Below are 11,535 nucleotides of genomic sequence, written 5' to 3'. Positions count from 1 at the left end.
CAAGCACCAAAACACAACCACTACGACGCACACCCGATCTGTTCAGCAGGAATATAAGCCGCTTTGACATACTACACTAATAATGCCAGAGTGGATTCTCTCACAGGAAGGGAATCACGACGACACAGGCTAAAAAAACACACACCACTGACATGTACTGTACTGTAAAACCCAGAATAGGTCAGGTCTGCAGTATTATTGCTGGAAATAAGCTTACCTTTGCTAGTTTTTCCGACGTTTTCACTCAATGCTATTTGATTATTAAGTATTTCATGGTGAAAAATTCAATGCGTGCACGAATCCTGAGTAAAACATGTAAAACATGGCCGCTGGCCGTCAGAGGAATAAACTGCTTTGACTTCTAAATAATTCACCTCTAATTTCACACATACATACCATTACATTGACCAGGTGGTTAGCATGCTAAGCCTGTGCCACATGTTTCCCTCTGATATTTCCACTAGTTAGCTAGGCTGACCCTTCTCCTCCTACCCCCTGCGGCATCAATTTGCCTAGATTGCACTATGCAGCAGCGAGGTCATGTGAAGACAGTTCTACTCTGACAGAATATGAGACATGCGGGTCTTTGATCAGTCTAAGAAGAGGCAGGAGGTGAACCTACTGACCGTCTCACACAGCTCCCTCTGCAGCACAGTGTGTGGAGGTCTTAGTTCAGCTCACTTCACTCCACTGGCCTTGTTCATGAATTTGTCTCTCATGGTATGATCTCAAATCTCTAGTTAAAAGATACCTACTGTAGTTAAACGATACCTTGTTAACATTTACAAACCACACTGGGATAAATGGCATAACTGACAACGATGGAGACAACAATAACAACACAAACAACATGATGACACAGAGAGATAGAGGGATAGCCAGAAATACTGTGGTATTCCCACGTAAAGCAGAAACTACTTAGCCTGTTAGCATATCAATTTACAGAAACAATCAGGTGTGACATCACCTCATGTGTTGGCTGCTGTTTGAGTGTCTGTGTGTCTGTCTGTACATGTGACCATGCGTCTGTCTGTCTGTCTGTCTGTCTGTGTCTGTTTGTGTGTCTGTCTATCTGTGTGTCCATCTGTGTGCGTGTCTGTGTGTCTGTCTGTCTGTGTGTCTGTCTGTGTGTCTGTGTATCTGTCATATCTCTATGTCTACACCTTCTCATTCACACATCCTCCTGTCAGCTTGGGAGATCCATTTGTTAAGCTGATGTCTTGGGAGAGGCGTGAGGTAGCCTAGCTTACACCTCGCCAAAGGTACCAGAACCATGATCTATTAATAGCGAGCCACGCTCCAACTGTGTTTTGCATAGGTGTTTTCTCACCTGATCTTCTAACACAACACGGGCCACAACACCAAGTCAAAATCCATGTTCAGTGATAATATCAAATAGGCCTATATCAAATCAATTCTGATATTGTGTATTTTTCTTTCTTTTTTGGAATATTATTTAAAAACCCAATAGAAAAAATACACAACATCAGAATTCAAGAGCCATTTGAAGGATTCTGTAGATTGATATTTCTCACCACAGATCAAAGGGACACAGATATGAGCAGATAGGAATATCACTGCACCGTAACTGAAACAGATGTAGCAGAGCTGATATGGCATCACATCCTTGGGACGAGGTACTGTAGACCTGCCTGAGACACGTCAACTGCACATCACCCCCACCCACCCTCATTCACCTCCACTGCCTTCCGGTCAAGTCCCGCATCACCTACAAAATCCTCCTCCTCACCTACAAATCCCTCCACGCCTGCGCCCCTCAGTACCTCACTGACCTTCTCTGCCAACACACCCCTTCCCGGAACCTGCGGTCCCTAGGCATGGGCCTACTCTCACCCCGCCCCCCCCCGCACCAACCTGCGGACCTTCGGAGGCAGAGCTTTCAGTGTGGCAGCTCCCACCCCCTCTCCGCACAGCGATCTGCAATGCCCCTACCCTGGACCCTTTTAAATCAGCCCTCAAAACCCACCTGTTCTCTAAGGCCTTTGGCCCCTAGTCTAGTTTTGTCACTATTGTTGTCTTTGTTTCTTTTCTTTGTTTTTCTGTTCTGTCTGTCTGACTGTCTGTCTATGAAATCTGTTAAGCGTCCTTGGGTTTGAGAAAGGCTCTATATAAATCTTAGCTATTATTATTATTATTATTATTATTATTATTATTATTACCCTCTGACCTTGAGGACGTCCTCCTGGCCTAACAGTAGGTACTTGTGTCTTCCACGTGCGAGACCCCGGATCTGAACATGTACATCGTAAAACACAGGCGTTTTAATAACATCATACTGAGCAACACCTACTGAGCAACAATCCAGTAACAAAAAAAAGAAAGAAACTTGTAGTATTGAAGTGAACTAGTGGGATACCAGTACCCCACTGTGTGGTGTAGTCACATCCCACCACGAAGGTATCGATTCCTCCAAATGAAGCCTGACTGTCGACCTTCCCAAAATCCCCCAGAGGGGCCTCTCTCTACTATCCCCTCCAGCTGGTACCAGAGGGAGTGTTCAATAAGAGATCTGAGCCCTGGGACACGCAGCAGGGTCTTAGCGGGGCGCATCATTCCCGCCAGCTTTACTCCACAAAGCAGCCGCAAAGCCTCGGCGACAAGGCAGCCAGGCGTCAAGACAAAGAGAGGATTTCCAACTCAATCGCTCAAGTCTATCCCTCGTGTACTCTCTCATCTCTCACGGCTGCTCGCTTATACAACCAGACAGTGGGCATGCTGCGATGATGCAGTGTCAGGATGACTTTTATTTTTCTCCTTGCTGCCAACATATTTGTTGTTTTACATTGACACTAGTACCCGCAGAGTAAAAGAGAGCTATTCTTACAGGCGGTTGTTTCTGGAATATGTGTGGAAGAACAGCCTTGCAAGACTGTGTGATTTTCCTAAACGACCCAGTTAAGTCAGTGTTTCCTCGGTTTACCTTGGCTTGTGTGTGTTCAGTAAAAAACTACAATATTTTTGGACAGTGATTTCAGTGTGGGCAACATTACTGTGGGAAAGCATGACACATGCACTCACCTACGCGTCGACGGCACATACCAGCTCACCCACGCCCAGACGCCCACCCACAGCTGGGTGAAGGGGGTCTTGTGGGCATTAGCCACAGAGGAGCTCTCCAGATGAAAACACTACAGATGACATCTAACATTCATACAGTGATGTGGTGATAAACTTTATCGCTGAAGGTTTCCAATGCTCAAGAGCACTACACGAGACATTTCACAGTAATCTGATGAGACATGAGGTCTATATAGGATTCAAATGTATGTTGCCAAATGCCACAATTATTGAAAAGCACTCGACAATGGATTCACAGACGCATAGACTGCAAACAAATGGAGGGGGCAGGGGAATAAGGAATACTTGCTTGTTGTAACTTACAGTAGCCTACTGGGCAATGACCTGTGTTTCAACCATCCAGATCCCTCCTGAGAATACGTAAAGGACAAGCTTGATGATTCATTTCCAATGAATGGCAAGTTGCCTCACATAACCCGAAACCCATCCCTATTCCAAGAGGGAAAAAGAACTTCAGAGGCATGCAGATAGTGTTTAGTTCAGTCGATGTCTTTTATGTTGAAAAAGAAAGTGCATATTAAGATTTCCCTCATTACCCCTTCCCTGCCCTCATGAAAGTGAGAGCTCTTATAATGAGCCTTTGAAAAGAGGTGGTGTTTTCCTGCTCCACCCAGCTGTCTGCTTATCCTCTGCTTGTGTTTGGTGTAAAAACAACCACATTTGACATCACTGCTTCATGACACAGACACTCACCATTTGAGTACACCCCTCTGCACTCTGAACTCTGAACTCTGAGCCACTGAGTTATTTATGATCTATCATCCTGAGACATCTACTTGTACAGTTTCTCTACTGTTTCATTTATTTACTTATTTTAAGTCCTTCTTCTAGCACTACGACTGCCAATGGCCCCTGGCCCGAGCATAGATTATTTTCATCGATTATAGATCGAGATAGATAGATGATTCACTTACTTAGTCAAATGTATTTGTTGTACGGCGCTTTGGAGAGATGTAAATGTCAATATTATGAACCAAAATGCTAATGTTCCTCAAATGTTACATAATTTCACTCAGAAACCCTTGGCGCCTTCACCAAATAGTCCCAAAATGATTAGTGTTCGTTTGAAAGTAGGCGCATAGTTTGTTTGCGACAGTGTGGTTTTAGATTAGATTAGTTGGCATTAAATGCCAGTCTGTGTGGTCATCCAGTACACTGCTTCAGACGAGGTAATCCACTCATCTCGACAGGAACCTGTCAGACGATCTGCTGCTGATTTCCCTCAGGGATCGGGTTTAGCATAGGAAGGCTTTTGCAAATTCTAAGCTTGTTTGGTTTGCAATCAGAGGTTAATACCGTGTGAACCGTGTTCAATAACCTGGCAAATGGACTGTGGTCCAGTGAATAAAACAGTGAATGTCTAGTAGAGATCCAATAAATAAATAAATATATGTATATATGTGTCTATATATATGTCTCCTGTGTTGTGTAGACTGACGCTAACAGCCTGGTCTCTAACAGTGAACGTCTATGTAGACTTGTCTACTGACTGACAACAGTAGCGACATTGGTCCCACTGAGCAACAATTCTATTGAAATATATTGAAAATGTGGTATCAAAAAAGTAGCCTTCACTTTGATGGAAAACTCCCAGCCTCCCTCTGTTTCCTTGGTTTAGCAGGGCCCGGCGTGGGGTTCCCAGCGTGAGAGGAACAGGCCCGTCCAGATGCCTACTGTGGTGATACATGGTAAGTGGCTTATTGTTGTGACCCACAGCAGGCGTACATGCCCTTGTGCTGCTTGCAGACTCAGACTGGGAAATGATATATGAGTGCAATGAGTTCCTTTTCACAGGCTGACAGTCACCTTGAAGAAAGGCACCCGTCCATCCATCCAGTGAATACATTTCAATATACTAGAGCCCCGTCTGTGTACGTCATGGGACAGTGAAGCATGTTTCTCTTCTTCTTTTGGCTCGACACTCCTAATGTTTGGATTTGAATTCAAACCATTACAATGAGGTTAAAGTAGAGACTCTCAGCTTTTATTAGAGAATATCAGATACGACATAGTTCAATTCAGAAAAAAATGCTTCACTGTCCCATGACTTACACAGGGCACTGTGTATACAAGCTGTTTCCAGTAGCGCAGGAGGATGACGCAACACTTTGCAGTCTAGTTCTTCTGGGCAGTCAAGTACGATGGTAAGAACTACAACTCCCAAATAAAGAAAGCTGTCAAAACCTTTGCTGCGATACTGCCAATACACGTGCGCAGGACGGATGTAAGCGCACCATCAACAGGGTATATGTCAGAAATGGATTGCGTGGGTTCTTCTTAGAGTTAGTTCTTAGTTCTTAGTTCTTCTTACTAAGGGACTTGGTGCTTGGCGCAACACTGCTCTGTAGCATCACACCTGCAATAGAGTTTTTCCACAGACATGAAAACTGTTGTGGTCGTTGGAGCCACAGGTGGCTAGGGTTGTTAGGGTTGGTCTATTCACAAAAGAGGCACATCCCCTCTCCAGAGAGAAACACAACGTGACCCAATTATTAGGAACAAGAGCAAAAGCAACATTGTTTTGTTTCAATATTTAGTTCCCCACACACTATCCCTATAAATAGTAGGGCTTAGGCCATAACACATGAAACTGCCCGGAGTTATTTGACTTCTGTGGTAAACAGAATCGAGGATTAGAGATTGGTTTTGTGAGCGGTGACCACAAAATGAAAAGAACTCACTTGCCAACCAAGAAGACGAGACATTCCAATGCAACTCCAAAAAGTGGAAAACTCCAAGCCAAGCAGGCACGCCTCAAATACTTCCAAATACTTGACACATGTATTTGACCGAGGTCTGGCGTGGGAGGGCGTGTTGTGAACAGGCAGTTCAAGAACTTGCTCTAACCACACAGCATGGCTGACCAGGGACAGACTCCTCTCGGCAGGAGGGCTGGGAGAAGCCTCAGTCACAAGGCACCAGGAAATAGAGCAGCTCCCAGATGGGCCAAGCATGGGCCAAGAGAGGCAGGGGCCAAACACAGGCCTGGGCCAGGAGAGACACAGGCCAGCCCCCCAGGGGAGAGGCCAAGGCAGGGCCAGGAAAAGGCCAAACACGGGCCAAACATTTGAAGGTCGCGTTGACCTTTTTTCTTGGACATGGTAGTGAACTGGCTTGTTTCCACAAACAGCACCGGTGTGAAAAAGCTAAAAGGAGGGCCAGAGGAATATCTCTCAAGGCCTTGAAGACGGCAAGAGAAATGATCCATGTAGGAATCGGATGGCAGCAAGTTCACAGTATTTACATAACATTGAATGAGTGAAGTGAGAGTGAACACAAGCAGTTACAGAAGATTGAACAAACCACAAACAACTGTGCACATTCACCGCCATCACAAAACAAAAAACGGGGAAAAAAAACTAATGTCAAATCCACCTGGGCATGGATGATATAGGCTATTAATAGGCGGATACCAGGAATTCATCACACCTGAAAGCCCACGGATACCAGGAATTCATCACACCTGAAAGCCCACTGCCACGCCACTGTGTTACCTTCTTCAGCCTGGAGGTCACAAGCGGACAGCCCATCACTTGTGTGTGACATAATGTCATACTTCTTTCGGCTTAAAAGTGGATTACAGGTCACAGGCGATTTACCAGCACGCCACCTCAATGAATAGGGAGGAGAAACAGGATGGGGGAGGACATTATTTTCACTATCATAACAGTGATGCATTAGTAAAGGACCATGTTCGGTCCGGTCCAGCTGTTATGCATTCAGGATTTGGGATTTAGTCCTCATAATTATCTCTGGATTGGTAATCCCGCCTGGACCAATCATCTCACAGAGAGCCTGTACAAAGTCTAGCTGGTAACCTACTTGCCGGAGCGGGTTTGTGCTCTAATTTGAACCACCCTACAATCAGATTAGTTCTAATCTCACTGACTTGCATCCTCAGACTGATAATCTGTAAACAGCAGGTTAAATGATGTCCAGTGAGATGTCATTACATGAACAAGAGTGTGTTGTGAGTCGTAACATCATTGCTGAGGTCGGCCGGTCAGCAGCCCATTACTGGTGAGGTAACTCAATGAGTGTGTGTGAGCTACGCTAGCTGCACAGTCAGAGGTCACACCTTCACTGAAAATGAGAGTTGGGTTCCTTACACAATATTCAATCACGATTCATGACAAAAAACATGACAAAAAACCAAAACAAATCCAATTAAATTAACTACCCGAGGCTGAGGGCCAACATTGAAACTAAAGACTGCTTTAGGAGGCTGCAGTGATTTCACAACGGAAAAGGATGATGGAGAGGCCGCTGAACCGGCCATGATTACAACAATTCCCTTTTATCCAGACGAATCATCAAAGATTCAACGGGGACTCACTTCGGCTAATGGAACTCTCCCTGTTCCCCTGTAACGTAACACCTAGTACCTGAGGGAAGGACAGGTTGGGGGAACTAGAACAACGGATCCAACCACCGCTTCCAACGCGCACTCCACATATGGGAATATCAAAAAAAAAAAAGCTATTCTAATCTTTCTATATAAAGCCTTTTTCTATTGACCTTGATTAAGCGCAGTGCAGATGTCAGGGAAAGAGAGTGTGCGGTCGCGCCGTCCGTTGGTAACGGTTGTGTAAGACGTCCCGTATGACACCAGCAGCCTACTCTCAGTTTCTCGATCAGGATCTGCCGGTGTATGTTTCCTCTGTCTCTCTGCGTTGTGTGTGTGTGTGTGTGTGTGTGTGTGTGTGTGTGTGTGTGTGTTTGTGTGTGTGTGTTTGGTGTCAGTGTTGAAAGGATTAAAAGCTGCTGTAATGTCTCCCAGCTGTCACCGAGCCAAACAGTCCCCCCTCTGTACATCTCAGGCTGAGTTGACACAACTTCCATTCTAAATGTTATTCTACACAAACGTCAGCATCGATTCTTGCTCATTTCCGATCCCTCCTTCCACCAGTTTTCTAGGGTGCAGTTCATGCAGACTGCATCCAAAGCTTGTTGGCAGTTTTGCACTCTCTTGCACTTTTATGTAACCTGTTCCAGCGCAATAACTCTCGTTACATGCTGGAGCATCACTTACATCCTGCTCATCTCCCAAACTTAACGTCTATAAAAAGAGTACAAAATCAATATGAGCAAACAAGATGCTACCACTGCGGCGATAGAGCAATCCGAGCATTGCGTCGAAATTACCTGAGCCAATCGAATGTGAGAGAAAAGGATGACGGTGTCATTTACTGTGGTAAGATTCGACAGATCATCTCACTGAAAATGTATGGTGCAGAAATCCATGAATTATACATCACATATATATTTTACCACATTCACCCATGCATGAGTAGGCGAAAACATTACCCCCTGAATGATTGACGCTAAAACTAAAGCACTCAAGAATGTGGTCAATTCCAAAGCTCCTAATAGAAGGACAGTTTTTCCTTGTAAAGGACATTGATGTAGGTTAAGAACATCTGGTCTGGAGGAAAACCTCCAAGATGACAATAAATGGTCAATAAAAAGAAGGAAAAGATCCAGTCCACTGTTGGAAATGAAAAACACTACATTTCTGTCATGAGCAAGAAACATACTGTATTTTCTTGTCTTGATACATAAAGATTGATTCAGTATTGCACTAGAACTACACCCAGACTTCTACTGTATATTGGGATTCAGCACTGTCAGTATGCAGATCTCTCCTTGGTCACCTTCAGCTACATGAGGATTCTGATTGGTCACCTTCAGCTACATGAGGATTCTGGAATTCAAGTGCATCTGGCCTCATGTCTGCCCTGTCTCAACAACCACAGCCCAGACTCTGGTGCTGGCCACATGCTCCGCAGCCTTGAAAACAGGGGAGGAAACCGGGCTGTGCAGACAGGACACAGTGATAGTTATTATAGTATTAAGTCTGGAACCAAGCTCAAATATACAGTCATTTATTTCTGGCACTAGAAAGCCTCTGGATATAATAGAACTTCCCTGACTATCAGTCAGGATATAACATACCTTCTCTGACTATCAGACTGGATATAATAGAACTTCACTGACTATCAGTCAGGATATAACATACCTTCTCTGACTATCAGACTGGATATAATAGAACTTCCCTGACTATCAGTCTGGACCAGCTCCTCTTGTGAGGTAATTGGTTGGGCGAAGGAAATCACCGCTATTTGTTTTGTATGACCACTCATTTAAGGTGCAGTCTGGGGTCTTTTTGGTAAACAGCTGAGGGATGGGGTTGGAGAAGTGTAACCACAGAAAAGGAACCACCCTCTCTATATACACTCACTGAACACTTTATTAGGAACACCTGTACAGTCCAAGCTGGTGGAGGTGGTATAATGGTGTGGGGAATGTTTTCTTGGCACACTTTGGGCCTGTTAATACCAACCAATCATCTTGTGAATGTCACAGCCTATTTGAGTGGTATTGTTGATGACCATGTGCATCCCTTCATGACCATCCAATTGAACACCTCTGGGATGTGGTAGAACGGGAGATTCACAGCTTGAAAGTGCACCTGAAAAATCTGCAGGATGCAATCATGTCATTATGGACCAGAATCTCAAAAGAATGTTTCCAACATCTTGTGGAATCAAAGGAAAGAATTTAGACCGTGTTCCTAATAAAGTGTTCAGTGACTGTATTTTATTTTATTTGGACTGACATAAGTCCAAACATAATATATTTACCAATCCCAGATTGCCCCTTTAACGTACCTAGGCACAAATGGTTTAAATGAACATAGGTTCAGGCTGATATTCAGGGAAATAAAACTCAGGCTGATTAGGGAAGTAAAATAAAGTAAAAGTAAAGTAAAAAAGCTAAACTCAAGCTGGGCCCACTTAGAGAGAGACAGAAAAAGAGTAGACTGGCACAGACCAGTCGCTAGAGACGAATCCTATTTTGACCTCTTTTTGAAAATCAGTATGGTTAGTGGTTCAAACATGAGGGGAATGGCTGTCTCAGTGAATGCATGTTATTTCACTGTCTGTACAGGGTTTATGTCCTATACCTGCTGTGATGTTGTTATCCATGCCTTTCCTCTGCTTGCAGTGGGACTACATTTGATCTATGACATACTGCTCGAGAGTTGTGTTCAGTCATAGGATGAATGTTGATTTGTTTGCTTTGCTTCAAGGCTAGAGGAAAATGATGTCATTTTACGGTGATGAAAGAGATCTCAGCTGATCCACCGTCAGGTAGAGGTCATCAATAATCATATAAAAAAACTAATTCCATCTTTCAATGAATAATAATGCGACAAATATAGTTAATAAAGCCATGTCATACACTACACCACCATCATATTAACCTGATCATAACTTAAAATGATGATACCCTATTAATATAGCCCATTGAACCCTGGATGAATATGATATATGAATATGACCTGCTAATACAGGTATGCTAATTGAAGTCACGCAACATGGTTCTACCGACCACGGTCATTACCAGCACAAAACCACCCTAATCATCTAAATTGATCCTAAATCAATCCTGTTAAATTCTCCCACACACAATGTGATACATCAAACCTGTTTCCTGGTTTAATAGCTGTTAAACCAGGAAGACACACTCATCCAACTCTTGTCCAACTCACTTTAGATTTCTCACATAAAGTGGTTCTATTTGACAACCATGGGTCTCTTAAAACAGAATACAATGTGCTCTGCCATAAATGGATCCTGACACACTGACAGTGTGTCTACAGACTGCTTTCTACTTCTGCCCTGAGATGCCCTGTGAGCCATCAAAGCTGTCTACTTATCCACTACTCTCATCTCAGAGAAAGCTATTTCATGTACAAACAGATATGTCTGATATGCGTTCAGCTTTCCTGCAAACAAATTGCCTTAAGAGGTCATTAAAGATGTTTAATACATGATTCAATCTTATGTTGTATCCTATCCTATTCAAAACTATCATCAGACTGCAATTGCTTTCCCTAATAAGGGACATCTATCATAGTCTAATAAGCCAAGACAACCTTCATGCATGATGGGTTGATATTGTGTTGGCCGCTACTGTTGCTAAAGAAACTATGATTTACAGATGTGAATAGTCATTGTAGAGAGTTCAGAGACCATGTCACTGGTCATACAAGTGACTAAAATAGCTTTAATTATTGTGTTGTTGTGATATTCTGAAGTGGAACAGTTATATATGCTATTATACACATGAGGCATACACGGTCCAACTGAGCCAACGCTTATCAGACATTGAAATGACCATTGAAATGACCACTAAATGGGTATGCTTAGATACAGTGCCATCAGTAAGTAAACATTCACCAAATGGAGAGGAGAACAAAAAACTGCTCAGGAATGCTACCCTGAGGCCTGGGAAGACAATTAGAGAAAAATCTACAAAGTTGAATGGCTGGGACAGAATTGGCCTGTACAACCGAGTGGCCAGAGAGAATCCATTTCACATCCATAATTGTGTTTGCACCCAATGAAGTAATGCAGGAAAGAAAGTGGC

Source organism: Nansenia antarctica (assembly GCF_963989245.1).
Source record: "Nansenia antarctica genome assembly, chromosome: 7".
NCBI classification, from domain to species: domain Eukaryota; kingdom Metazoa; phylum Chordata; class Actinopteri; order Argentiniformes; family Microstomatidae; genus Nansenia; species Nansenia antarctica.
The sequence above is the reverse complement of the archived record's forward strand: the minus strand, read 5'-3'. Positions refer to the sequence as shown.